Source organism: Chiloscyllium plagiosum, unplaced genomic scaffold, assembly GCF_037043375.1.
Source record: "Chiloscyllium plagiosum isolate Xiang-an unplaced genomic scaffold, Cpla_swu_hap1 HiC_scaffold_21, whole genome shotgun sequence".
In the NCBI taxonomy this organism is placed as follows: Eukaryota; Metazoa; Chordata; class Chondrichthyes; order Orectolobiformes; family Hemiscylliidae; genus Chiloscyllium; species Chiloscyllium plagiosum.
The window spans coordinates 72,571,133-72,598,299 of NW_028270159.1; the positions used below are offsets into that span (position 1 = coordinate 72,571,133).

A 27,167-nucleotide genomic window follows, 5' to 3' on the forward strand; every position below is an offset into this window, starting at 1 on the left:
GACACATTATGGATAGCAATATGAGATTTTTAAACATTTGCAAGTTTGCTATGAACTGTTTACAAGAACAATTGTTGCTAATATGTAATATTTAATAATTGTTCAAGTCCTGTGTGTCTAATTGTGGCTCCTATCCCTCTAGAACCTTCCTATCCAGAAATTCATCCGGTCGCCTTTGAAATCTTCTGAGTGTACTAGCCTCCTCCACTTCCTCTGATAGCTCATTCCAAACACGCACAGCCTTCTGTGGGAAAGGTGCCTCAGGTCTCTCTTAAAATTTTAGCATTCTCATCTTAAACCTATGCTCTCCAGTTTTTAACTCGCCCCACCTTGGGTAAACAACTTAAACACTGAGTTTACAAACTTTCCATACTGCCTCACCCTGCAGTTCAAACATTGTAATCATGACAACATCCTTGTCGATATTCTGTAAGCAATTTTACGTGATATTCTAACCTTTTCGATGATGCCAATAACGCTGGACAACAACGAGCTATTGGAGACAGAAAGATGAAGCGAAGAACGGCAGCAAGTGTTAGTGCTGGACACCGCAGAACAGCAACAGCTCCCGGCACGACTTGTTTCTGAAGTGTCATGGTTATCACGTTCGCCTTTCACAGGAAAGGTTCCCCAGTATGAAACTGGGCAGAAACAGCCCTGTTCCCAACAGGAGCCTTTTAGACGAGCGGGAATGGAGCTTTCTTGCTTGCTTTGCCATTCGCAAACCTGGCTTTGAGTTTGCTCACGCAAGCCTGCTCTCGGGGTGAAAAGTAATGCAATTCCATTTAATTATTGGGCGAAACGTTGTGAAGGTTTTCTCCAACCTGCTTCTGAACATACGCCATTCTGTTTGAGAGTGCAGTTCCCGCGTTCTGATCATTCCACGAAAAGCAGTACCGCATTTGCATTCCTTGCGCAGGCGGCCCGTTTCCAAGGCAGGGAAGAAGATGATGCGCTGGTGTCACAGCGCACCACGGATTCCTGAACTAGTCTGTCTGTCAAATGTACCGCAACGTCTCCCAATGATGGGCTATCATTAGCTGCTGCAAAATTGATATTGCAGACGGGCACATCCAGGCAGAAGTGCGAGTCGGAGAGAGATCATGGAACCCTTTTCACGTGACTTTGCATCTGTTGTTATGCAGGAGCACAATTGGACGCGCAAGAAAATGGGCAGCACTCTCTTCTGGTAGTGTGGCCGAGCGGTCTCAAGCGCTGGATTAATGCTCCAAGCTCGACAATACTCTCGTCAAGGGCGGGGTCCGAATCACTGGCTAGCATTTTCGTTGATCAACTCCAACGGCGCAGCCTTGTTATAATGCAGCTTCTACCCCTGGTGCATTTCTGTTTAAGACAGAAGGAAAATGGTATTACTTCCCGGGGAATTAACTGTGGTGTGGGGAAGTTCTGTGCTATCATGATCGTGTTTGCCTCCCGCGCGGAAAGTCGCAAGCAGCTCTAGTGTTGCTTTACGTTCCAGGCAAGTTGAGTTTTTACTGGAACAGAATGGAGACTGATTTTTCATCGCGGTTGTGAAATAATGGGCTATCATTATCTGCTGCGAAATTGATATTGTAGACGGGCACATCCCAGCAGTTGTGCGTGTCAGAGAGGGATCATGGAACCCTTTTCACGTGACTTTGCATCTGTTGTTACGCAGCATCACAATTGGAAGTGCAAGAAAATGAGGGGCGCGGTTGGCTGGTAGTGTGGCCGAGCGGTCTAAGGCGCTGGATTTAGACTCCAGTCTCGATAGAGGCGTGGGTTCGAATCCCACCGCTGCCATTTCTGCTGATCGTTTCCAACGACGCAGCTTGTTAAAATACTGTTTCGACTCCTGCTGCATTTCTGTTTAAAACCGAAAAAACATGTCTGTGCTTCCCGGGCAATTAACTGTGGTGTGGAAAAGTGCCGACTTTTCCGGTGTCTGTGCTGTCATGATCGTGCTCGCCTCCCGCGCGGAAAATCGCAAACAGCTCTGCTGTCCCAGACAAGTTGTGCGTTTACTGGAACCGAATGGAGGCTGTTATTTCATTGCTGCTGTGAAACAAAGTCCTGCGGTGGCTCGACTCGTCGTTATTTTGTTTTCTGCTAATGGGAAAATCGTTCCAATGAATTGCGATGTCACATGTTATTGAATTTCTCCCATTTCCTTTATTTCCGTCCTGGAGACATCGGAAGGGAAAGGTAATGTAATCGAGACTGTGATTGGTGAAATTCACTTTTTAATGGCCCATTCTTATTGTGTTCTTTCTTTCTCTCTTTTCAGCATTGTCTGGGAAGTGGTGGTGCACTCAGGCTCCAGTATGTTTGAAAGAGCAGTTTGGAATTGCCCTGTTGTTAGTTGTGAGATTACTTTATGGCTCATGCCCCCGGCCTGTCTCACATTTAGCATTCATGCTCGCTGTGTCTGAAAACGCATTTGGTTTGCCAGTTTTGTTTGTGTTCCGTGTTAAATGCTTTCTGTTTTGCGATTCGCTCAATACATTACGAATTAACAGGGTTTCTGAGGTAACTTCCAGCTGCAAAAATCCTCAACTGAGAATCTGGGAAAATTTCCCGCAGTATGGTCAGTCGGAGCAAAAGTAAGGAAGTCGTTCGTTTCTGCAGTGTTTCACAATGCGACTTGTCCCGTGAGCAGTCGAACAGACTAAATGATACTGCCTCAGACTGCGACGGCAAGCTCCGCTAAAAAGTGATCCTTTACAGCCGCTGTAAGCAACACAATGTTATTGGCGCACACCGCGTGGAAACAGATACTTCGGTGTATCTCGTCCATGCTCACCACATAGCCATGATTAAACAAGTCCCATTAAACAACGAGCTATTGGAAACAGAAAAGTGAAAGGTAAAATGGCTTCAACGTTCAGTGCTGGATGCCACTGAGGCTCCGCAGAGGCGACTGCGGCTTGTTTCTGTAGTGTAGTGGTCATCACGTTCGCCTTACGCGCGAAAGGTCCCCAGTTCGAAACTGGGCAGAAACTGCTTTGTTCTTCAACTGCAGAATTTAACATGGACAAGAACTGAGCTTTCTTGATTGCTTTACCATCTGCAAACTGCCTTCGAATTTGCTTGAAAAAATCTGCTCTCGGAGTGAAATGCAATGCAACTCCATTTAATTACTGTGCAAAGTATTGTAAATTTTTCTCCAACTTGGTTGTGATCATATGCCATTCTGTTTGAGAGTGTAGTGGCCTTCTGGTCCTTCCACGAAAAGCAGTACCGCATTGGCATTCCTTGCGCAGGCGGCCCGTTTCCAAGACAGGGGAGAAGCTGATGCGCTGGTGTCACAGCACACCACGGATGCCTGAACTAATCGGTCTGTCAAATGTACCCCCAAAGTCGTCTATGAAAGACATCATTTGGAAGCTGTCTGTCGTTATTCAACGTGCGAGAGTTGGCACCAGAGGTCCTGAATCATGTTTTGGAGCAGTTCGCACGTTAGTGGCTCATTCAATCAGCAACAGCAATGAAAGAAATGACACTCTCAGGGGAACCTCTGCACCTGTGCTTTCATAGCGTCGCTAGTATTAAGGTGCGCCCCGAGATCTAAGCCACGTTGGAACTGAAACGGAGGAATCGACAGCGAGGCTACAGAATGACATCGCATCCATTTGGTTTTCTTTAAATCACTGACGAGCAGGAAAATGTAAACTGGGAGGGCGAGTGGAGAAGTGAGGCAGTTGCAGCTCTGGTGAAATTCCTTCTTTGTGATTCACTCAGCATACAGAGACGTGTGAAGGTGACTCAGACGTGAGAGCTCTTCACATCGAGAACAAAAAGCACTCAAGGGCAGTTAGCACCTCTTCCGGAGAGGGGGGTGGGGTGAGCTAATTACCTTTTGACTTCTGTTACTATGTTCAGAAACTGTCTTTTAGATTGATGTGAACAGAAACTGCATTTCTAATAAGCACCGTGGAATTTAGCAAAATTTATTGAGTCGCTTCTCGTCGACTCAGTTGGTATCCATGTGGCTCATATCCAGCTGTGAACATCTCTGCAGCGAATTGCACGGTTAAGGCAAAAAGACAAGGAAAGTGGCATCTCGAACCGGCTCCGAAGTCAGAGCATCCTCACAATGTGATCTGTCGTTCTCGGATTGTAATGCAACCTCCGGTTTTAGGGTGGAGAACATTCTTTGGGACTCTAATTCTGCAAAACAGACACAGTGACTGAAACGATGCTGCGCGGTATGATGTGGAACACGGCCTGCTCAGCTTTGTGCATTTTCCCTGTAGTCCGGTGTGTTTCATGTTCCGTGTAAACGTGAAAGGTGTCCTGTTTCGATCAAAGGGTGAAATCATTTAGCAAAGCAAGAATCGAAATTGCAGTAATGTCAAGCAGCACATGGTAATTTGACCAAATCATAACCGATCGTATGTTCTCACGCACTCACAGATACATTTGTAACTGAAAAGAGTCTGAGAAGATAGACTCAGCTTATTTATCTGGATTGATGGGCTATCATTATCTGCTGCGAAATTGATATTGTAGACGGGCACATCCCAGCAGTTGTGCGTGTCAGAGAGGGATCATGGAACCCTTTTCACGTGACTTTGCATCTGTTGTTACGCAGCATCACAATTGGAAGTGCAAGAAAATGAGGGGCGCGGTTGGCTGGTAGTGTGGCCGAGCGGTCTAAGGCGCTGGATTTAGACTCCAGTCTCGATAGAGGCGTGGGTTCGAATCCCACCGCTGCCATTTCTGCTGATCGTTTCCAACGACGCAGCTTGTTAAAATACTGTTTCGACTCCTGCTGCATTTCTGTTTAAAACCGAAAAAAACATGTCTGTGCTTCCCGGGCAATTAACTGTGGTGTGGAAAAGTGCCGACTTTTCCGGTGTCTGTGCTGTCATGATCGTGCTCGCCTCCCGCGCGGAAAATCGCAAACAGCTCTGCTGTCCCAGACAAGTTGTGCGTTTACTGGAACCGAATGGAGGCTGTTATTTCATTGCTGCTGTGAAACAAAGTCCTGCGGGGGCTCGACTCGTCGTTATTTTGTTTTCTGCTAATGGGAAAATCGTTCCAATGAATTGCGATGTCACATGTTATTGAATTTCTCCCATTTCCTTTATTTCCGTCCTGGAGACATCGGAAGGGAAAGGTAATGTAATCGAGACTGTGATTGGTGAAATTCACTTTTTAATGGCCCATTCTTATTGTGTTCTTTCTTTCTCTCTTTTCAGCATTGTCTGGGAAGTGGTGGTGCACTCAGGCTCCAGTATGTTTGAAAGAGCAGTTTGGAATTGCCCTGTTGTTAGTTGTGAGATTACTTTATGGCTCATGCCCCCGGCCTGTCTCACATTTAGCATTCATGCTCGCTGTGTCTGAAAACGCATTTGGTTTGCCAGTTTTGTTTGTGTTCCGTGTTAAATGCTTTCTGTTTTGCGATTCGCTCAATACATTACGAATTAACAGGGTTTCTGAGGTAACTTCCAGCTGCAAAAATCCTCAACTGAGAATCTGGGAAAATTTCCCGCAGTATGGTCAGTCGGAGCAAAAGTAAGGAAGTCGTTCGTTTCTGCAGTGTTTCACAATGCGACTTGTCCCGTGAGCAGTCGAACAGACTAAATGATACTGCCACAGACTGCGACGGCAAGCTCCGCTAAAAAGTGATCCTTTACAGCCGGTGTAAGCAACACAATGTTATTGGCGCACACCGCGTGGAAACAGATACTTCGGTGTATCTCGTCCATGCTCACCACATAGCCATGATTAAACAAGTCCCATTAAACAACGAGCTATTGGAAACAGAAAAGTGAAAGGTAAAATGGCTTCAACGTTCAGTGCTGGATGCCACTGAGGCTCCGCAGAGGCGACTGCGGCTTGTTTCTGTAGTGTAGTGGTCATCACGTTCGCCTTACGCGCGAAAGGTCCCCAGTTCGAAACTGGGCAGAAACTGCTTTGTTCTTCAACTGCAGAATTTAACATGGACAAGAACGGAGCTTTCTTGATTGCTTTACCATCTGCAAACTGCCTTCGAATTTGCTTGAAAAAATCTGCTCTCGGAGTGAAATGCAATGCAACTCCATTTAATTACTGTGCAAAGTATTGTAAATTTTTCTCCAACTTGGTTGTGATCATATGCCATTCTGTTTGAGAGTGTAGTGGCCTTCTGGTCCTTCCACGAAAAGCAGTACCGCATTGGCATTCCTTGCGCAGGCGGCCCGTTTCCAAGACAGGGGAGAAGCTGATGCGCTGGTGTCACAGCACACCACGGATGCCTGAACTAATCGGTCTGTCAAATGTACCCCCAAAGTCGTCTATGAAAGACATCATTTGGAAGCTGTCTGTCGTTATTCAACGTGCGAGAGTTGGCACCAGAGGTCCTGAATCATGTTTTGGAGCAGTTCGCACGTTAGTGGCTCATTCAATCAGCAACAGCAATGAAAGAAATGACACTCTCAGGGGAACCTCTGCACCTGTGCTTTCATAGCGTCGCTAGTATTAAGGTGCGCCCCGAGATCTAAGCCACGTTGGAACTGAAACGGAGGAATCGACAGCGAGGCTACATAATGACATCGCATCCATTTGGTTTTCTTTAAATCACTGACGAGCAGGAAAATGTAAACTGGGAGGGCGAGTGGAGAAGTGAGGCAGTTGCAGCTCTGGTGAAATTCCTTCTTTGTGATTCACTCAGCATACAGAGACGTGTGAAGGTGACTCAGACGTGAGAGCTCTTCACATCGAGAACAAAAAGCACTCAAGGGCAGTTAGCACCTCTTCCGGAGAGGGGGGTGGGGTGAGCTAATTACCTTTTGACTTCTGTTACTATGTTCAGAAACTGTCTTTTAGATTGATGTGAACAGAAACTGCATTTCTAATAAGCACCGTGGAATTTAGCAAAATTTATTGAGTCGCTTCTCGTCGACTCAGTTGGTATCCATGTGGCTCATATCCAGCTGTGAACATCTCTGCAGCGAATTGCACGGTTAAGGCAAAAAGACAAGGAAAGTGGCATCTCGAACCGGCTCCGAAGTCAGAGCATCCTCACAATGTGATCTGTCGTTCTCGGATTGTAATGCAACCTCCGGTTTTAGGGTGGAGAACATTCTTTGGGACTCTAATTCTGCAAAACAGACACAGTGACTGAAACGATGCTGCGCGGTATGATGTGGAACACGGCCTGCTCAGCTTTGTGCATTTTCCCTGTAGTCCGGTGTGTTTCATGTTCCGTGTAAACGTGAAAGGTGTCCTGTTTCGATCAAAGGGTGAAATCATTTAGCAAAGCAAGAATCGAAATTGCAGTAATGTCAAGCAGCTCATGGTAATTTGACCAAATCATAACCGATCGTATGTTCTCACGCACTCACAGATACATTTGTAGCTGAAAAGAGTCTGAGAAGATAGACTCAGCTTATTTATCTGGATTGATGGGCTATCATTATCTGCTGCGAAATTGATATTGTAGACGGGCACATCCCAGCAGTTGTGCGTGTCAGAGAGGGATCATGGAACCCTTTTCACGTGACTTTGCATCTGTTGTTACGCAGCATCACAATTGGAAGTGCAAGAAAATGAGGGGCGCGGTTGGCTGGTAGTGTGGCCGAGCGGTCTAAGGCGCTGGATTTAGACTCCAGTCTCGATAGAGGCGTGGGTTCGAATCCCACCGCTGCCATTTCTGCTGATCGTTTCCAACGACGCAGCTTGTTAAAATACTGTTTCGACTCCTGCTGCATTTCTGTTTAAAACCGAAAAAACATGTCTGTGCTTCCCGGGCAATTAACTGTGGTGTGGAAAAGTGCCGACTTTTCCGGTGTCTGTGCTGTCATGATCGTGCTCGCCTCCCGCGCGGAAAATCGCAAACAGCTCTGCTGTCCCAGACAAGTTGTGCGTTTACTGGAACCGAATGGAGGCTGTTATTTCATTGCTGCTGTGAAACAAAGTCCTGCGGGGGCTCGACTCGTCGTTATTTTGTTTTCTGCTAATGGGAAAATCGTTCCAATGAATTGCGATGTCACATGTTATTGAATTTCTCCCATTTCCTTTATTTCCGTCCTGGAGACATCGGAAGGGAAAGGTAATGTAATCGAGACTGTGATTGGTGAAATTCACTTTTTAATGGCCCATTCTTATTGTGTTCTTTCTTTCTCTCTTTTCAGCATTGTCTGGGAAGTGGTGGTGCACTCAGGCTCCAGTATGTTTGAAAGAGCAGTTTGGAATTGCCCTGTTGTTAGTTGTGAGATTACTTTATGGCTCATGCCCCCGGCCTGTCTCACATTTAGCATTCATGCTCGCTGTGTCTGAAAACGCATTTGGTTTGCCAGTTTTGTTTGTGTTCCGTGTTAAATGCTTTCTCTTTTGCGATTCGCTCAATACATTACGAATTAACAGGGTTTCTGAGGTAACTTCCAGCTGCAAAAATCCTCAACTGAGAATCTGGGAAAATTTCCCGCAGTATGGTCAGTCGGAGCAAAAGTAAGGAAGTCGTTCGTTTCTGCAGTGTTTCACAATGCGACTTGTCCCGTGAGCAGTCGAACAGACTAAATGATACTGCCACAGACTGCGACGGCAAGCTCCGCTAAAAAGTGATCCTTTACAGCCGGTGTAAGCAACACAATGTTATTGGCGCACACCGCGTGGAAACAGATACTTCGGTGTATCTCGTCCATGCTCACCACATAGCCATGATTAAACAAGTCCCATTAAACAACGAGCTATTGGAAACAGAAAAGTGAAAGGTAAAATGGCTTCAACGTTCAGTGCTGGATGCCACTGAGGCTCCGCAGAGGCGACTGCGGCTTGTTTCTGTAGTGTAGTGGTCATCACGTTCGCCTTACGCGCGAAAGGTCCCCAGTTCGAAACTGGGCAGAAACTGCTTTGTTCTTCAACTGCAGAATTTAACATGGACAAGAACGGAGCTTTCTTGATTGCTTTACCATCTGCAAACTGCCTTCGAATTTGCTTGAAAAAATCTGCTCTCGGAGTGAAATGCAATGCAACTCCATTTAATTACTGTGCAAAGTATTGTAAATTTTTCTCCAACTTGGTTGTGATCATATGCCATTCTGTTTGAGAGTGTAGTGGCCTTCTGGTCCTTCCACGAAAAGCAGTACCGCATTGGCATTCCTTGCGCAGGCGGCCCGTTTCCAAGACAGGGGAGAAGCTGATGCGCTGGTGTCACAGCACACCACGGATGCCTGAACTAATCGGTCTGTCAAATGTACCCCCAAAGTCGTCTATGAAAGACATCATTTGGAAGCTGTCTGTCGTTATTCAACGTGCGAGAGTTGGCACCAGAGGTCCTGAATCATGTTTTGGAGCAGTTCGCACGTTAGTGGCTCATTCAATCAGCAACAGCAATGAAAGAAATGACACTCTCAGGGGAACCTCTGCACCTGTGCTTTCATAGCGTCGCTAGTATTAAGGTGCGCCCCGAGATCTAAGCCACGTTGGAACTGAAACGGAGGAATCGACAGCGAGGCTACAGAATGACATCGCATCCATTTGGTTTTCTTTAAATCACTGACGAGCAGGAAAATGTAAACTGGGAGGGCGAGTGGAGAAGTGAGGCAGTTGCAGCTCTGGTGAAATTCCTTCTTTGTGATTCACTCAGCATACAGAGACGTGTGAAGGTGACTCAGACGTGAGAGCTCTTCACATCGAGAACAAAAAGCACTCAAGAGCAGTTAGCACCTCTTCCGGAGAGGGGGGTGGGGTGAGCTAATTACCTTTTGACTTCTGTTACTATGTTCAGAAACTGTCTTTTAGATTGATGTGAACAGAAACTGCATTTCTAATAAGCACCGTGGAATTTAGCAAAATTTATTGAGTCGCTTCTCGTCGACTCAGTTGGTATCCATGTGGCTCATATCCAGCTGTGAACATCTCTGCAGCGAATTGCACGGTTAAGGCAAAAAGACAAGGAAAGTGGCATCTCGAACCGGCTCCGAAGTCAGAGCATCCTCACAATGTGATCTGTCGTTCTCGGATTGTAATGCAACCTCCGGTTTTAGGGTGGAGAACATTCTTTGGGACTCTAATTCTGCAAAACAGACACAGTGACTGAAACGATGCTGCGCGGTATGATGTGGAACACGGCCTGCTCAGCTTTGCGCATTTTCCCTGTAGTCCGGTGTGTTTCATGTTCCGTGTAAACGTGAAAGGTGTCCTGTTTCGATCAAAGGGTGAAATCATTTAGCAAAGCAAGAATCGAAATTGCAGTAATGTCAAGCAGCTCATGGTAATTTGACCAAATCATAACCGATCGTATGTTCTCACGCACTCACAGATACATTTGTAGCTGGAAAGAGTCTGAGAAGATAGACTCAGCTTATTTATCTGGATTGATGGGCTATCATTATCTGCTGCGAAATTGATATTGTAGACGGGCACATCCCAGCAGTTGTGCGTGTCAGAGAGGGATCATGGAACCCTTTTCACGTGACTTTGCATCTGTTGTTACGCAGCATCACAATTGGAAGTGCAAGAAAATGAGGGGCGCGGCTGGCTGGTAGTGTGGCCGAGCGGTCTAAGGCGCTGGGTTTAGACTCCAGTCTCGATAGAGGCGTGGGTTCGAATCCCACCGCTGCCATTTCTGCTGATCGTTTCCAACGACGCAGCTTGTTAAAATACTGTTTCGACTCCTGCTGTATTTCTGTTTAAAACCGAAAAAACATGCCTGTGCTTCCCGGGCAATTAACTGTGGTGTGGAAAAGTGCCGACTTTTCCGGTGTCTGTGCTGTCATGATCGTGCTCGCCTCCCGCGCGGAAAATCGCAAACAGCTCTGCTGTCCCAGACAAGTTGTGCGTTTACTGGAACCGAATGGAGGCTGTTATTTCATTGCTGCTGTGAAACAAAGTCCTGCGGTGGCTCGACTCGTCGTTATTTTGTTTTCTGCTAATGGGAAAATCGTTCCAATGAATTGCGATGTCACATGTTATTGAATTTCTCCCATTTCCTTTATTTCCGTCCTGGAGACATCGGAAGGGAAAGGTAATGTAATCGAGACTGTGATTGGTGAAATTCACTTTTTAATGGCCCATTCTTATTGTGTTCTTTCTTTCTCTCTTTTCAGCATTGTCTGGGAAGTGGTGGTGCACTCAGGCTCCAGTATGTTTGAAAGAGCAGTTTGGAATTGCCCTGTTGTTAGTTGTGAGATTACTTTATGGCTCATGCCCCCGGCCTGTCTCACATTTAGCATTCATGCTCGCTGTGTCTGAAAACGCATTTGGTTTGCCAGTTTTGTTTGTGTTCCGTGTTAAATGCTTTCTGTTTTGCGATTCGCTCAATACATTACGAATTAACAGGGTTTCTGAGGTAACTTCCAGCTGCAAAAATCCTCAACTGAGAATCTGGGAAAATTTCCCGCAGTATGGTCAGTCGGAGCAAAAGTAAGGAAGTCGTTCGTTTCTGCAGTGTTTCACAATGCGACTTGTCCCGTGAGCAGTCGAACAGACTAAATGATACTGCCACAGACTGCGACGGCAAGCTCCGCTAAAAAGTGATCCTTTACAGCCGGTGTAAGCAACACAATGTTATTGGCGCACACCGCGTGGAAACAGATACTTCGGTGTATCTCGTCCATGCTCACCACATAGCCATGATTAAACAAGTCCCATTAAACAACGAGCTATTGGAAACAGAAAAGTGAAAGGTAAAATGGCTTCAACGTTCAGTGCTGGATGCCACTGAGGCTCCGCAGAGGCGACTGCGGCTTGTTTCTGTAGTGTAGTGGTCATCACGTTCGCCTTACGCGCGAAAGGTCCCCAGTTCGAAACTGGGCAGAAACTGCTTTGTTCTTCAACTGCAGAATTTAACATGGACAAGAACGGAGCTTTCTTGATTGCTTTACCATCTGCAAACTGCCTTCGAATTTGCTTGAAAAAATCTGCTCTCGGAGTGAAATGCAATGCAACTCCATTTAATTACTGTGCAAAGTATTGTAAATTTTTCTCCAACTTGGTTGTGATCATATGCCATTCTGTTTGAGAGTGTAGTGGCCTTCTGGTCCTTCCACGAAAAGCAGTACCGCATTGGCATTCCTTGCGCAGGCGGCCCGTTTCCAAGACAGGGGAGAAGCTGATGCGCTGGTGTCACAGCACACCACGGATGCCTGAACTAATCGGTCTGTCAAATGTACCCCCAAAGTCGTCTATGAAAGACATCATTTGGAAGCTGTCTGTCGTTATTCAACGTGCGAGAGTTGGCACCAGAGGTCCTGAATCATGTTTTGGAGCAGTTCGCACGTTAGTGGCTCATTCAATCAGCAACAGCAATGAAAGAAATGACACTCTCAGGGGAACCTCTGCACCTGTGCTTTCATAGCGTCGCTAGTATTAAGGTGCGCCCCGAGATCTAAGCCACGTTGGAACTGAAACGGAGGAATCGACAGCGAGGCTACAGAATGACATCGCATCCATTTGGTTTTCTTTAAATCACTGACGAGCAGGAAAATGTAAACTGGGAGGGCGAGTGGAGAAGTGAGGCAGTTGCAGCTCTGGTGAAATTCCTTCTTTGTGATTCACTCAGCATACAGAGACGTGTGAAGGTGACTCAGACGTGAGAGCTCTTCACATCGAGAACAAAAAGCACTCAAGAGCAGTTAGCACCTCTTCCGGAGAGGGGGGTGGGGTGAGCTAATTACCTTTTGACTTCTGTTACTATGTTCAGAAACTGTCTTTTAGATTGATGTGAACAGAAACTGCATTTCTAATAAGCACCGTGGAATTTAGCAAAATTTATTGAGTCGCTTCTCGTCGACTCAGTTGGTATCCATGTGGCTCATATCCAGCTGTGAACATCTCTGCAGCGAATTGCACGGTTAAGGCAAAAAGACAAGGAAAGTGGCATCTCGAACCGGCTCCGAAGTCAGAGCATCCTCACAATGTGATCTGTCGTTCTCGGATTGTAATGCAACCTCCGGTTTTAGGGTGGAGAACATTCTTTGGGACTCTAATTCTGCAAAACAGACACAGTGACTGAAACGATGCTGCGCGGTATGATGTGGAACACGGCCTGCTCAGCTTTGCGCATTTTCCCTGTAGTCCGGTGTGTTTCATGTTCCGTGTAAACGTGAAAGGTGTCCTGTTTCGATCAAAGGGTGAAATCATTTAGCAAAGCAAGAATCGAAATTGCAGTAATGTCAAGCAGCTCATGGTAATTTGACCAAATCATAACCGATCGTATGTTCTCACGCACTCACAGATACATTTGTAGCTGGAAAGAGTCTGAGAAGATAGACTCAGCTTATTTATCTGGATTGATGGGCTATCATTATCTGCTGCGAAATTGATATTGTAGACGGGCACATCCCAGCAGTTGTGCGTGTCAGAGAGGGATCATGGAACCCTTTTCACGTGACTTTGCATCTGTTGTTACGCAGCATCACAATTGGAAGTGCAAGAAAATGAGGGGCGCGGCTGGCTGGTAGTGTGGCCGAGCGGTCTAAGGCGCTGGGTTTAGACTCCAGTCTCGATAGAGGCGTGGGTTCGAATCCCACCGCTGCCATTTCTGCTGATCGTTTCCAACGACGCAGCTTGTTAAAATACTGTTTCGACTCCTGCTGCATTTCTGTTTAAAACCGAAAAAACATGTCTGTGCTTCCCGGGCAATTAACTGTGGTGTGGAAAAGTGCCGACTTTTCCGGTGTCTGTGCTGTCATGATCGTGCTCGCCTCCCGCGCGGAAAATCGCAAACAGCTCTGCTGTCCCAGACAAGTTGTGCGTTTACTGGAACCGAATGGAGGCTGTTATTTCATTGCTGCTGTGAAACAAAGTCCTGCGGGGGCTCGACTCGTCGTTATTTTGTTTTCTGCTAATGGGAAAATCGTTCCAATGAATTGCGATGTCACATGTTATTGAATTTCTCCCATTTCCTTTATTTCCGTCCTGGAGACATCGGAAGGGAAAGGTAATGTAATCGAGACTGTGATTGGTGAAATTCACTTTTTAATGGCCCATTCTTATTGTGTTCTTTCTTTCTCTCTTTTCAGCATTGTCTGGGAAGTGGTGGTGCACTCAGGCTCCAGTATGTTTGAAAGAGCAGTTTGGAATTGCCCTGTTGTTAGTTGTGAGATTACTTTATGGCTCATGCCCCCGGCCTGTCTCACATTTAGCATTCATGCTCGCTGTGTCTGAAAACGCATTTGGTTTGCCAGTTTTGTTTGTGTTCCGTGTTAAATGCTTTCTGTTTTGCGATTCGCTCAATACATTACGAATTAACAGGGTTTCTGAGGTAACTTCCAGCTGCAAAAATCCTCAACTGAGAATCTGGGAAAATTTCCCGCAGTATGGTCAGTCGGAGCAAAAGTAAGGAAGTCGTTCGTTTCTGCAGTGTTTCACAATGCGACTTGTCCCGTGAGCAGTCGAACAGACTAAATGATACTGCCACAGACTGCGACGGCAAGCTCCGCTAAAAAGTGATCCTTTACAGCCGGTGTAAGCAACACAATGTTATTGGCGCACACCGCGTGGAAACAGATACTTCGGTGTATCTCGTCCATGCTCACCACATAGCCATGATTAAACAAGTCCCATTAAACAACGAGCTATTGGAAACAGAAAAGTGAAAGGTAAAATGGCTTCAACGTTCAGTGCTGGATGCCACTGAGGCTCCGCAGAGGCGACTGCGGCTTGTTTCTGTAGTGTAGTGGTCATCACGTTCGCCTTACGCGCGAAAGGTCCCCAGTTCGAAACTGGCCAGAAACTGCTTTGTTCTTCAACTGCAGAATTTAACATGGACAAGAACGGAGCTTTCTTGATTGCTTTACCATCTGCAAACTGCCTTCGAATTTGCTTGAAAAAATCTGCTCTCGGAGTGAAATGCAATGCAACTCCATTTAATTACTGTGCAAAGTATTGTAAATTTTTCTCCAACTTGGTTGTGATCATATGCCATTCTGTTTGAGAGTGTAGTGGCCTTCTGGTCCTTCCACGAAAAGCAGTACCGCATTGGCATTCCTTGCGCAGGCGGCCCGTTTCCAAGACAGGGGAGAAGCTGATGCGCTGGTGTCACAGCACACCACGGATGCCTGAACTAATCGGTCTGTCAAATGTACCCCCAAAGTCGTCTATGAAAGACATCATTTGGAAGCTGTCTGTCGTTATTCAACGTGCGAGAGTTGGCACCAGAGGTCCTGAATCATGTTTTGGAGCAGTTCGCACGTTAGTGGCTCATTCAATCAGCAACAGCAATGAAAGAAATGACACTCTCAGGGGAACCTCTGCACCTGTGCTTTCATAGCGTCGCTAGTATTAAGGTGCGCCCCGAGATCTAAGCCACGTTGGAACTGAAACGGAGGAATCGACAGCGAGGCTACAGAATGACATCGCATCCATTTGGTTTTCTTTAAATCACTGACGAGCAGGAAAATGTAAACTGGGAGGGCGAGTGGAGAAGTGAGGCAGTTGCAGCTCTGGTGAAATTCCTTCTTTGTGATTCACTCAGCATACAGAGACGTGTGAAGGTGACTCAGACGTGAGAGCTCTTCACATCGAGAACAAAAAGCACTCAAGAGCAGTTAGCACCTCTTCCGGAGAGGGGGGTGGGGTGAGCTAATTACCTTTTGACTTCTGTTACTATGTTCAGAAACTGTCTTTTAGATTGATGTGAACAGAAACTGCATTTCTAATAAGCACCGTGGAATTTAGCAAAATTTATTGAGTCGCTTCTCGTCGACTCAGTTGGTATCCATGTGGCTCATATCCAGCTGTGAACATCTCTGCAGCGAATTGCACGGTTAAGGCAAAAAGACAAGGAAAGTGGCATCTCGAACCGGCTCCGAAGTCAGAGCATCCTCACAATGTGATCTGTCGTTCTCGGATTGTAATGCAACCTCCGGTTTTAGGGTGGAGAACATTCTTTGGGACTCTAATTCTGCAAAACAGACACAGTGACTGAAACGATGCTGCGCGGTATGATGTGGAACACGGCCTGCTCAGCTTTGCGCATTTTCCCTGTAGTCCAGTGTGTTTCATGTTCCGTGTAAACGTGAAAGGTGTCCTGTTTCGATCAAAGGGTGAAATCATTTAGCAAAGCAAGAATCGAAATTGCAGTAATGTCAAGCAGCTCATGGTAATTTGACCAAATCATAACCGATCGTATGTTCTCACGCACTCACAGATACATTTGTAGCTGGAAAGAGTCTGAGAAGATAGACTCAGCTTATTTATCTGGATTGATGGGCTATCATTATCTGCTGCGAAATTGATATTGTAGACGGGCACATCCCAGCAGTTGTGCGTGTCAGAGAGGGATCATGGAACCCTTTTCACGTGACTTTGCATCTGTTGTTACGCAGCATCACAATTGGAAGTGCAAGAAAATGAGGGGCGCGGCTGGCTGGTAGTGTGGCCGAGCGGTCTAAGGCGCTGGGTTTAGACTCCAGTCTCGATAGAGGCGTGGGTTCGAATCCCACCGCTGCCATTTCTGCTGATCGTTTCCAACGACGCAGCTTGTTAAAATACTGTTTCGACTCCTGCTGCATTTCTGTTTAAAACCGAAAAAACATGTCTGTGCTTCCCGGGCAATTAACTGTGGTGTGGAAAAGTGCCGACTTTTCCGGTGTCTGTGCTGTCATGATCGTGCTCGCCTCCCGCGCGGAAAATCGCAAACAGCTCTGCTGTCCCAGACAAGTTGTGCGTTTACTGGAACCGAATGGAGGCTGTTATTTCATTGCTGCTGTGAAACAAAGTCCTGCGGGGGCTCGACTCGTCGTTATTTTGTTTTCTGCTAATGGGAAAATCGTTCCAATGAATTGCGATGTCACATGTTATTGAATTTCTCCCATTTCCTTTATTTCCGTCCTGGAGACATCGGAAGGGAAAGGTAATGTAATCGAGACTGTGATTGGTGAAATTCACTTTTTAATGGCCCATTCTTATTGTGTTCTTTCTTTCTCTCTTTTCAGCATTGTCTGGGAAGTGGTGGTGCACTCAGGCTCCAGTATGTTTGAAAGAGCAGTTTGGAATTGCCCTGTTGTTAGTTGTGAGATTACTTTATGGCTCATGCCCCCGGCCTGTCTCACATTTAGCATTCATGCTCGCTGTGTCTGAAAACGCATTTGGTTTGCCAGTTTTGTTTGTGTTCCGTGTTAAATGCTTTCTGTTTTGCGATTCGCTCAATACATTACGAATTAACAGGGTTTCTGAGGTAACTTCCAGCTGCAAAAATCCTCAACTGAGAATCTGGGAAAATTTCCCGCAGTATGGTCAGTCGGAGCAAAAGTAAGGAAGTCGTTCGTTTCTGCAGTGTTTCACAATGCGACTTGTCCCGTGAGCAGTCGAACAGACTAAATGATACTGCCACAGACTGCGACGGCAAGCTCCGCTAAAAAGTGATCCTTTACAGCCGGTGTAAGCAACACAATGTTATTGGCGCACACCGCGTGGAAACAGATACTTCGGTGTATCTCGTCCATGCTCACCACATAGCCATGATTAAACAAGTCCCATTAAACAACGAGCTATTGGAAACAGAAAAGTGAAAGGTAAAATGGCTTCAACGTTCAGTGCTGGATGCCACTGAGGCTCCGCAGAAGCGACTGCGGCTTGTTTCTGTAGTGTAGTGGTCATCACGTTCGCCTTACGCGCGAAAGGTCCCCAGTTCGAAACTGGGCAGAAACTGCTTTGTTCTTCAACTGCAGAATTTAACATGGACAAGAACTGAGCTTTCTTGATTGCTTTACCATCTGCAAACTGCCTTCGAATTTGCTTGAAAAAATCTGCTCTCGGAGTGAAATGCAATGCAACTCCATTTAATTACTGTGCAAAGTATTGTAAATTTTTCTCCAACTTGGTTGTGATCATATGCCATTCTGTTTGAGAGTGTAGTGGCCTTCTGGTCCTTCCACGAAAAGCAGTACCGCATTGGCATTCCTTGCGCAGGCGGCCCGTTTCCAAGACAGGGGAGAAGCTGATGCGCTGGTGTCACAGCACACCACGGATGCCTGAACTAATCGGTCTGTCAAATGTACCCCCAAAGTCGTCTATGAAAGACATCATTTGGAAGCTGTCTGTCGTTATTCAACGTGCGAGAGTTGGCACCAGAGGTCCTGAATCATGTTTTGGAGCAGTTCGCACGTTAGTGGCTCATTCAATCAGCAACAGCAATGAAAGAAATGACACTCTCAGGGGAACCTCTGCACCTGTGCTTTCATAGCGTCGCTAGTATTAAGGTGCGCCCCGAGATCTAAGCCACGTTGGAACTGAAACGGAGGAATCGACAGCGAGGCTACAGAATGACATCGCATCCATTTGGTTTTCTTTAAATCACTGACGAGCAGGAAAATGTAAACTGGGAGGGCGAGTGGAGAAGTGAGGCAGTTGCAGCTCTGGTGAAATTCCTTCTTTGTGATTCACTCAGCATACAGAGACGTGTGAAGGTGACTCAGACGTGAGAGCTCTTCACATCGAGAACAAAAAGCACTCAAGAGCAGTTAGCACCTCTTCCGGAGAGGGGGGTGGGGTGAGCTAATTACCTTTTGACTTCTGTTACTATGTTCAGAAACTGTCTTTTAGATTGATGTGAACAGAAACTGCATTTCTAATAAGCACCGTGGAATTTAGCAAAATTTATTGAGTCACTTCTCGTCGACTCAGTTGGTATCCATGTGGCTCATATCCAGCTGTGAACATCTCTGCAGCGAATTGCACGGTTAAGGCAAAAAGACAAGGAAAGTGGCATCTCGAACCGGCTCCGAAGTCAGAGCATCCTCACAATGTGATCTGTCGTTCTCGGATTGTAATGCAACCTCCGGTTTTAGGGTGGAGAACATTCTTTGGGACTCTAATTCTGCAAAACAGACACAGTGACTGAAACGATGCTGCGCGGTATGATGTGGAACACGGCCTGCTCAGCTTTGCGCATTTTCCCTGTAGTCCGGTGTGTTTCATGTTCCGTGTAAACGTGAAAGGTGTCCTGTTTCGATCAAAGGGTGAAATCATTTAGCAAAGCAAGAATCGAAATTGCAGTAATGTCAAGCAGCTCATGGTAATTTGACCAAATCATAACCGATCGTATGTTCTCACGCACTCACAGATACATTTGTAGCTGGAAAGAGTCTGAGAAGATAGACTCAGCTTATTTATCTGGATTGATGGGCTATCATTATCTGCTGCGAAATTGATATTGTAGACGGGCACATCCCAGCAGTTGTGCGTGTCAGAGAGGGATCATGGAACCCTTTTCACGTGACTTTGCATCTGTTGTTACGCAGCATCACAATTGGAAGTGCAAGAAAATGAGGGGCGCGGCTGGCTGGTAGTGTGGCCGAGCGGTCTAAGGCGCTGGGTTTAGACTCCAGTCTCGATAGAGGCGTGGGTTCGAATCCCACCGCTGCCATTTCTGCTGATCGTTTCCAACGACGCAGCTTGTTAAAATACTGTTTCGACTCCTGCTGCATTTCTGTTTAAAACCGAAAAAACATGTCTGTGCTTCCCGGGCAATTAACTGTGGTGTGGAAAAGTGCCGACTTTTCCGGTGTCTGTGCTGTCATGATCGTGCTCGCCTCCCGCGCGGAAAATCGCAAACAGCTCTGCTGTCCCAGACAAGTTGTGCGTTTACTGGAACCGAATGGAGGCTGTTATTTCATTGCTGCTGTGAAACAAAGTCCTGCGGGGGCTCGACTCGTCGTTATTTTGTTTTCTGCTAATGGGAAAATCGTTCCAATGAATTGCGATGTCACATGTTATTGAATTTCTCCCATTTCCTTTATTTCCGTCCTGGAGACATCGGAAGGGAAAGGTAATGTAATCGAGACTGTGATTGGTGAAATTCACTTTTTAATGGCCCATTCTTATTGTGTTCTTTCTTTCTCTCTTTTCAGCATTGTCTGGGAAGTGGTGGTGCACTCAGGCTCCAGTATGTTTGAAAGAGCAGTTTGGAATTGCCCTGTTGTTAGTTGTGAGATTACTTTATGGCTCATGCCCCCGGCCTGTCTCACATTTAGCATTCATGCTCGCTGTGTCTGAAAACGCATTTGGTTTGCCAGTTTTGTTTGTGTTCCGTGTTAAATGCTTTCTGTTTTGCGATTCGCTCAATACATTACGAATTAACAGGGTTTCTGAGGTAACTTCCAGCTGCAAAAATCCTCAACTGAGAATCTGGGAAAATTTCCCGCAGTATGGTCAGTCGGAGCAAAAGTAAGGAAGTCGTTCGTTTCTGCAGTGTTTCACAATGCGACTTGTCCCGTGAGCAGTCGAACAGACTAAATGATACTGCCACAGACTGCGACGGCAAGCTCCGCTAAAAAGTGATCCTTTACAGCCGGTGTAAGCAACACAATGTTATTGGCGCACACCGCGTGGAAACAGATACTTCGGTGTATCTCGTCCATGCTCACCACATAGCCATGATTAAACAAGTCCCATTAAACAACGAGCTATTGGAAACAGAAAAGTGAAAGGTAAAATGGCTTCAACGTTCAGTGCTGGATGCCACTGAGGCTCCGCAGAGGCGACTGCGGCTTGTTTCTGTAGTGTAGTGGTCATCACGTTCGCCTTACGCGCGAAAGGTCCCCAGTTCGAAACTGGGCAGAAACTGCTTTGTTCTTCAACTGCAGAATTTAACATGGACAAGAACGGAGCTTTCTTGATTGCTTTACCATCTGCAAACTGCCTTCGAATTTGCTTGAAAAAATCTGCTCTCGGAGTGAAATGCAATGCAACTCCATTTAATTACTGTGCAAAGTATTGTAAATTTTTCTCCAACTTGGTTGTGATCATATGCCATTCTGTTTGAGAGTGTAGTGGCCTTCTGGTCCTTCCACGAAAAGCAGTACCGCATTGGCATTCCTTGCGCAGGCGGCCCGTTTCCAAGACAGGGGAGAAGCTGATGCGCTGGTGTCACAGCACACCACGGATGCCTGAACTAATCGGTCTGTCAAATGTACCCCCAAAGTCGTCTATGAAAGACATCATTTGGAAGCTGTCTGTCGTTATTCAACGTGCGAGAGTTGGCACCAGAGGTCCTGAATCATGTTTTGGAGCAGTTCGCACGTTAGTGGCTCATTCAATCAGCAACAGCAATGAAAGAAATGACACTCTCAGGGGAACCTCTGCACCTGTGCTTTCATAGCGTCGCTAGTATTAAGGTGCGCCCCGAGATCTAAGCCACGTTGGAACTGAAACGGAGGAATCGACAGCGAGGCTACAGAATGACATCGCATCCATTTGGTTTTCTTTAAATCACTGACGAGCAGGAAAATGTAAACTGGGAGGGCGAGTGGAGAAGTGAGGCAGTTGCAGCTCTGGTGAAATTCCTTCTTTGTGATTCACTCAGCATACAGAGACGTGTGAAGATGACTCAGACGTGAGAGCTCTTCACATCGAGAACAAAAAGCACTCAAGAGCAGTTAGCACCTCTTCCGGAGAGGGGGGTGGGGTGAGCTAATTACCTTTTGACTTCTGTTACTATGTTCAGAAACTGTCTTTTAGATTGATGTGAACAGAAACTGCATTTCTAATAAGCACCGTGGAATTTAGCAAAATTTATTGAGTCGCTTCTCGTCGACTCAGTTGGTATCCATGTGGCTCATATCCAGCTGTGAACATCTCTGCAGCGAATTGCACGGTTAAGGCAAAAAGACAAGGAAAGTGGCATCTCGAACCGGCTCCGAAGTCAGAGCATCCTCACAATGTGATCTGTCGTTCTCGGATTGTAATGCAACCTCCGGTTTTAGGGTGGAGAACATTCTTTGGGACTCTAATTCTGCAAAACAGACACAGTGACTGAAACGATGCTGCGCGGTATGATGTGGAACACGGCCTGCTCAGCTTTGCGCATTTTCCCTGTAGTCCAGTGTGTTTCATGTTCCGTGTAAACGTGAAAGGTGTCCTGTTTCGATCAAAGGGTGAAATCATTTAGCAAAGCAAGAATCGAAATTGCAGTAATGTCAAGCAGCTCATGGTAATTTGACCAAATCATAACCGATCGTATGTTCTCACGCACTCACAGATACATTTGTAGCTGGAAAGAGTCTGAGAAGATAGACTCAGCTTATTTATCTGGATTGATGGGCTATCATTATCTGCTGCGAAATTGATATTGTAGACGGGCACATCCCAGCAGTTGTGCGTGTCAGAGAGGGATCATGGAACCCTTTTCACGTGACTTTGCATCTGTTGTTACGCAGCATCACAATTGGAAGTGCAAGAAAATGAGGGGCGCGGCTGGCTGGTAGTGTGGCCGAGCGGTCTAAGGCGCTGGGTTTAGACTCCAGTCTCGATAGAGGCTTGGGTTCGAATCCCACCGCTGCCATTTCTGCTGATCGTTTCCAACGACGCAGCTTGTTAAAATACTGTTTCGACTCCTGCTGCATTTCTGTTTAAAACCGAAAAAACATGTCTGTGCTTCCCGGGCAATTAACTGTGGTGTGGAAAAGTGCCGACTTTTCCGGTGTCTGTGCTGTCATGATCGTGCTCGCCTCCCGCGCGGAAAATCGCAAACAGCTCTGCTGTCCCAGACAAGTTGTGCGTTTACTGGAACCGAATGGAGGCTGTTATTTCATTGCTGCTGTGAAACAAAGTCCTGCGGGGGCTCGACTCGTCGTTATTTTGTTTTCTGCTAATGGGAAAATCGTTCCAATGAATTGCGATGTCACATGTTATTGAATTTCTCCCATTTCCTTTATTTCCGTCCTGGAGACATCGGAAGGGAAAGGTAATGTAATCGAGACTGTGATTGGTGAAATTCACTTTTTAATGGCCCATTCTTATTGTGTTCTTTCTTTCTCTCTTTTCAGCATTGTCTGGGAAGTGGTGGTGCACTCAGGCTCCAGTATGTTTGAAAGAGCAGTTTGGAATTGCCCTGTTGTTAGTTGTGAGATTACTTTATGGCTCATGCCCCCGGCCTGTCTCACATTTAGCATTCATGCTCGCTGTGTCTGAAAACGCATTTGGTTTGCCAGTTTTGTTTGTGTTCCGTGTTAAATGCTTTCTGTTTTGCGATTCGCTCAATACATTACGAATTAACAGGGTTTCTGAGGTAACTTCCAGCTGCAAAAATCCTCAACTGAGAATCTGGGAAAATTTCCCGCAGTATGGTCAGTCGGAGCAAAAGTAAGGAAGTCGTTCGTTTCTGCAGTGTTTCACAATGCGACTTGTCCCGTGAGCAGTCGAACAGACTAAATGATACTGCCACAGACTGCGACGGCAAGCTCCGCTAAAAAGTGATCCTTTACAGACGGTGTAAGCAACACAATGTTATTGGCGCACACCGCGTGGAAACAGATACTTCGGTGTATCTCGTCCATGCTCACCACATAGCCATGATTAAACAAGTCCCATTAAACAACGAGCTATTGGAAACAGAAAAGTGAAAGGTAAAATGGCTTCAACGTTCAGTGCTGGATGCCACTGAGGCTCCGCAGAGGCGACTGCGGCTTGTTTCTGTAGTGTAGTGGTCATCACGTTCGCCTTACGCGCGAAAGGTCCCCAGTTCGAAACTGGGCAGAAACTGCTTTGTTCTTCAACTGCAGAATTTAACATGGACAAGAACGGAGCTTTCTTGATTACTTTACCATCTGCAAACTGCCTTCGAATTTGCTTGAAAAAATCTGCTCTCGGAGTGAAATGCAATGCAACTCCATTTAATTACTGTGCAAAGTATTGTAAATTTTTCTCCAACTTGGTTGTGATCATATGCCATTCTGTTTGAGAGTGTAGTGGCCTTCTGGTCCTTCCACGAAAAGCAGTACCGCATTGGCATTCCTTGCGCAGGCGGCCCGTTTCCAAGACAGGGGAGAAGCTGATGCGCTGGTGTCACAGCACACCACGGATGCCTGAACTAATCGGTCTGTCAAATGTACCCCCAAAGTCGTCTATGAAAGACATCATTGGAAGCTGTCTGTCGTTATTCAACGTGCGAGAGTTGGCACCAGAGGTCCTGAATCATGTTTTGGAGCAGTTCGCACGTTAGTGGCTCATTCAATCAGCAACAGCAATGAAAGAAATGACACTCTCAGGGGAACCTCTGCACCTGTGCTTTCATAGCGTCGCTAGTATTAAGGTGCGCCCCGAGATCTAAGCCACGTTGGAACTGAAACGGAGGAATCGACAGCGAGGCTACAGAATGACATCGCATCCATTTGGTTTTCTTTAAATCACTGACGAGCAGGAAAATGTAAACTGGGAGGGCGAGTGGAGAAGTGAGGCAGTTGCAGCTCTGGTGAAATTCCTTCTTTGTGATTCACTCAGCATACAGAGACGTGTGAAGGTGACTCAGACGTGAGAGCTCTTCACATCGAGAACAAAAAGCACTCAAGAGCAGTTAGCACCTCTTCCGGAGAGGGGGGTGGGGTGAGCTAATTACCTTTTGACTTCTGTTACTATGTTCAGAAACTGTCTTTTAGATTGATGTGAACAGAAACTGCATTTCTAATAAGCACCGTGGAATTTAGCAAAATTTATTGAGTCGCTTCTCGTCGACTCAGTTGGTATCCATGTGGCTCATATCCAGCTGTGAACATCTCTGCAGCGAATTGCACGGTTAAGGCAAAAAGACAAGGAAAGTGGCATCTCGAACCGGCTCCGAAGTCAGAGCATCCTCACAATGTGATCTGTCGTTCTCGGATTGTAATGCAACCTCCGGTTTTAGGGTGGAGAACATTCTTTGGGACTCTAATTCTGCAAAACAGACACAGTGACTGAAACGATGCTGCGCGGTATGATGTGGAACACGGCCTGCTCAGCTTTGCGCATTTTCCCTGTAGTCCGGTGTGTTTCATGTTCCGTGTAAACGTGAAAGGTGTCCTGTTTCGATCAAAGGGTGAAATCATTTAGCAAAGCAAGAATCGAAATTGCAGTAATGTCAAGCAGCTCATGGTAATTTGTCCAAATCATAACCGATCGTATGTTCTCACGCACTCACAGATACATTTGTAGCTGAAAAGAGTCTGAGAAGATAGACTCAGCTTATTTATCTGGATTGATGGGCTATCATTATCTGCTGCGAAATTGATATTGTAGACGGGCACATCCCAGCAGTTGTGCGTGTCAGAGAGGGATCATGGAACCCTTTTCACGTGACTTTGCATCTGTTGTTACGCAGCATCACAATTGGAAGTGCAAGAAAATGAGGGGCGCGGCTGGCTGGTAGTGTGGCCGAGCGGTCTAAGGCGCTGGGTTTAGACTCCAGTCTCGATAGAGGCGTGGGTTCGAATCCCACCGCTGCCATTTCTGCTGATCGTTTCCAACGACGCAGCTTGTTAAAATACTGTTTCGACTCCTGCTGCATTTCTGTTTAAAACCGAAAAAACATGTCTGTGCTTCCCGGGCAATTAACTGTGGTGTGGAAAAGTGCCGACTTTTCCGGTGTCTGTGCTGTCATGATCGTGCTCGCCTCCCGCGCGGAAAATCGCAAACAGCTCTGCTGTCCCAGACAAGTTGTGCGTTTACTGGAACCGAATGGAGGCTGTTATTTCATTGCTGCTGTGAAACAAAGTCCTGCGGGGGCTCGACTCGTCGTTATTTTGTTTTCTGCTAATGGGAAAATCGTTCCAATGAATTGCGATGTCACATGTTATTGAATTTCTCCCATTTCCTTTATTTCCGTCCTGGAGACATCGGAAGGGAAAGGTAATGTAATCGAGACTGTGATTGGTGAAATTCACTTTTTAATGGCCCATTCTTATTGTGTTCTTTCTTTCTCTCTTTTCAGCATTGTCTGGGAAGTGGTGGTGCACTCAGGCTCCAGTATGTTTGAAAGAGCAGTTTGGAATTGCCCTGTTGTTAGTTGTGAGATTACTTTATGGCTCATGCCCCCGGCCTGTCTCACATTTAGCATTCATGCTCGCTGTGTCTGAAAACGCATTTGGTTTGCCAGTTTTGTTTGTGTTCCGTGTTAAATGCTTTCTGTTTTGCGATTCGCTCAATACATTACGAATTAACAGGGTTTCTGAGGTAACTTCCAGCTGCAAAAATCCTCAACTGAGAATCTGGGAAAATTTCCCGCAGTATGGTCAGTCGGAGCAAAAGTAAGGAAGTCGTTCGTTTCTGCAGTGTTTCACAATGCGACTTGTCCCGTGAGCAGTCGAACAGACTAAATGATACTGCCACAGACTGCGACGGCAAGCTCCGCTAAAAAGTGATCCTTTACAGCCGGTGTAAGCAACACAATGTTATTGGCGCACACCGCGTGGAAACAGATACTTCGGTGTATCTCGTCCATGCTCACCACATAGCCATGATTAAACAAGTCCCATTAAACAACGAGCTATTGGAAACAGAAAAGTGAAAGGTAAAATGGCTTCAACGTTCAGTGCTGGATGCCACTGAGGCTCCGCAGAGGCGACTGCGGCTTGTTTCTGTAGTGTAGTGGTCGTCACGTTCGCCTTACGCGCGAAAGGTCCCCAGTTCGAAACTGGGCAGAAACTGCTTTGTTCTTCAACTGCAGAATTTAACATGGACAAGAACGGAGCTTTCTTGATTGCTTTACCATCTGCAAACTGCCTTCGAATTTGCTTGAAAAAATCTGCTCTCGGAGTGAAATGCAATGCAACTCCATTTAATTACTGTGCAAAGTATTGTAAATTTTTCTCCAACTTGGTTGTGATCATATGCCATTCTGTTTGAGAGTGTAGTGGCCTTCTGGTCCTTCCACGAAAAGCAGTACCGCATTGGCATTCCTTGCGCAGGCGGCCCGTTTCCAAGACAGGGGAGAAGCTGATGCGCTGGTGTCACAGCACACCACGGATGCCTGAACTAATCGGTCTGTCAAATGTACCCCCAAAGTCGTCTATGAAAGACATCATTTGGAAGCTGTCTGTCGTTATTCAACGTGCGAGAGTTGGCACCAGAGGTCCTGAATCATGTTTTGGAGCAGTTCGCACGTTAGTGGCTCATTCAATCAGCAACAGCAATGAAAGAAATGACACTCTCAGGGGAACCTCTGCACCTGTGCTTTCATAGCGTCGCTAGTATTAAGGTGCGCCCCGAGATCTAAGCCACGTTGGAACTGAAACGGAGGAATCGACAGCGAGGCTACAGAATGACATCGCATCCATTTGGTTTTCTTTAAATCACTGACGAGCAGGAAAATGTAAACTGGGAGGGCGAGTGGAGAAGTGAGGCAGTTGCAGCTCTGGTGAAATTCCTTCTTTGTGATTCACTCAGCATACAGAGACGTGTGAAGGTGACTCAGACGTGAGAGCTCTTCACATCGAGAACAAAAAGCACTCAAGAGCAGTTAGCACCTCTTCCGGAGAGGGGGGTGGGGTGAGCTAATTACC

The 27,167-nt window shown here is 46.3% G+C and overlaps 15 non-coding genes across 15 annotated transcripts; all 15 read left to right on the forward strand.

Annotated features, from left to right (window-relative positions):
• Positions 1-1,703: 1,703 nt before the first annotated feature.
• trnal-uag (transfer RNA leucine (anticodon UAG)) lies at positions 1,704-1,785 on the forward strand. The gene has a single exon. It is a non-coding gene; the product is annotated as a tRNA-Leu (tRNA).
• A 1,126-nt stretch (positions 1,786-2,911) lies between these two features.
• On the forward strand, positions 2,912-2,984 carry trnav-uac (transfer RNA valine (anticodon UAC)). Its single transcript has one exon. It is a non-coding gene; the product is annotated as a tRNA-Val (tRNA).
• A 1,635-nt stretch (positions 2,985-4,619) lies between these two features.
• trnal-uag (transfer RNA leucine (anticodon UAG)) lies at positions 4,620-4,701 on the forward strand. The gene has a single exon. It is a non-coding gene; the product is annotated as a tRNA-Leu (tRNA).
• A 1,127-nt stretch (positions 4,702-5,828) lies between these two features.
• trnav-uac (transfer RNA valine (anticodon UAC)) lies at positions 5,829-5,901 on the forward strand. The gene has a single exon. It is a non-coding gene; the product is annotated as a tRNA-Val (tRNA).
• Positions 5,902-7,536: 1,635 nt separating this feature from the next.
• trnal-uag (transfer RNA leucine (anticodon UAG)) lies at positions 7,537-7,618 on the forward strand. Its single transcript has one exon. It is a non-coding gene; the product is annotated as a tRNA-Leu (tRNA).
• A 1,126-nt stretch (positions 7,619-8,744) lies between these two features.
• trnav-uac (transfer RNA valine (anticodon UAC)) lies at positions 8,745-8,817 on the forward strand. The gene has a single exon. It is a non-coding gene; the product is annotated as a tRNA-Val (tRNA).
• Positions 8,818-10,452: 1,635 nt separating this feature from the next.
• On the forward strand, positions 10,453-10,534 carry trnal-uag (transfer RNA leucine (anticodon UAG)). The gene has a single exon. It is a non-coding gene; the product is annotated as a tRNA-Leu (tRNA).
• Positions 10,535-11,660: 1,126 nt separating this feature from the next.
• On the forward strand, positions 11,661-11,733 carry trnav-uac (transfer RNA valine (anticodon UAC)). Its single transcript has one exon. It is a non-coding gene; the product is annotated as a tRNA-Val (tRNA).
• Positions 11,734-13,368: 1,635 nt separating this feature from the next.
• trnal-uag (transfer RNA leucine (anticodon UAG)) lies at positions 13,369-13,450 on the forward strand. Its single transcript has one exon. It is a non-coding gene; the product is annotated as a tRNA-Leu (tRNA).
• A 2,834-nt stretch (positions 13,451-16,284) lies between these two features.
• Positions 16,285-16,366, forward strand: trnal-uag (transfer RNA leucine (anticodon UAG)). Its single transcript has one exon. It is a non-coding gene; the product is annotated as a tRNA-Leu (tRNA).
• A 1,126-nt stretch (positions 16,367-17,492) lies between these two features.
• Positions 17,493-17,565, forward strand: trnav-uac (transfer RNA valine (anticodon UAC)). Its single transcript has one exon. It is a non-coding gene; the product is annotated as a tRNA-Val (tRNA).
• Positions 17,566-19,200: 1,635 nt separating this feature from the next.
• trnal-uag (transfer RNA leucine (anticodon UAG)) lies at positions 19,201-19,282 on the forward strand. Its single transcript has one exon. It is a non-coding gene; the product is annotated as a tRNA-Leu (tRNA).
• Positions 19,283-20,408: 1,126 nt separating this feature from the next.
• Positions 20,409-20,481, forward strand: trnav-uac (transfer RNA valine (anticodon UAC)). Its single transcript has one exon. It is a non-coding gene; the product is annotated as a tRNA-Val (tRNA).
• Positions 20,482-23,324: 2,843 nt separating this feature from the next.
• trnav-uac (transfer RNA valine (anticodon UAC)) lies at positions 23,325-23,397 on the forward strand. Its single transcript has one exon. It is a non-coding gene; the product is annotated as a tRNA-Val (tRNA).
• A 1,634-nt stretch (positions 23,398-25,031) lies between these two features.
• On the forward strand, positions 25,032-25,113 carry trnal-uag (transfer RNA leucine (anticodon UAG)). The gene has a single exon. It is a non-coding gene; the product is annotated as a tRNA-Leu (tRNA).
• The last annotated feature ends 2,054 nt before the right edge of the window (positions 25,114-27,167 follow it).